General features: G+C 63.6%; 1 long non-coding RNA gene across 1 annotated transcript in view; it reads left to right on the top strand.

Moving 5' to 3' along the window:
• Positions 1-287: 287 nt before the first annotated feature.
• The window catches only part of LOC115069554, a 4,283-nt gene continuing 3,999 nt past the window's right edge, over positions 288-571 (top strand). Inside the window, exon 1 of the long non-coding RNA XR_003848806.1 lies at positions 288-434. This is a non-coding gene — a long non-coding RNA (uncharacterized LOC115069554). The remainder of the gene's footprint in view (positions 435-571) is intronic.

Here is a 571-nt window from a genome sequence, read left to right as displayed (position 1 = left end):
CAAAAACACGCCTTTACTTCCTTCTGCTCTTTAATCTGTCGTTTGACGTAGAGCTGGTCTAGGCAAGTCTCCTAGGCCCAGGGCTAGCCACACCTTTTCGCTCATTGGCCAGCTGGCGAGGTGGTGAGCGTGGCTTAGCACAACTCCGCCAGGCAAGGGGGTGGCTTGCTTGCCAATCAGAGCCCAGGCGCCCGGAGAGGCGGGAGCAGGGAAGAGGTGCGGGCACCTCCGAGTGGGTGTGGTCACGTTCCCCAGCAGTGGGCGGTGATTGGCCCTGGGCTGTGCAATCGCAGCTTGTGCGTCACGACGCCGCCAGCTGATCGGAGACTGAAGCCGGTGTGTGCTGGGCGCTGTGAAGAGACAGCCGCCGGCCGTGGGGAGAGGACGCAGTGGTTTGCTCCCCTACCTTCAGCAACCCCCACACCCAGCATAAGGTGGGTGTGATCTGGAGACCGGGTCATACCGGGGGGAATCGCGGTAACGGGGTGATAGGGAAAAGTAGGGTCCTAGTGGCCACACCCTGCCCTTCTGGGGGGGGAGTGGGGGCGGCGGGGGCAGGGGCGCTCCTGAG

The sequence above is a fragment of the Nannospalax galili genome, unplaced genomic scaffold (assembly GCF_000622305.1).
Source record: "Nannospalax galili isolate Female #2095 unplaced genomic scaffold, S.galili_v1.0 scaffold212, whole genome shotgun sequence".
In the NCBI taxonomy this organism is placed as follows: domain Eukaryota; kingdom Metazoa; phylum Chordata; class Mammalia; order Rodentia; family Spalacidae; genus Nannospalax; species Nannospalax galili.
The sequence above is the reverse complement of the archived record's forward strand: the minus strand, read 5'-3'. Positions and strand labels throughout refer to the sequence as shown.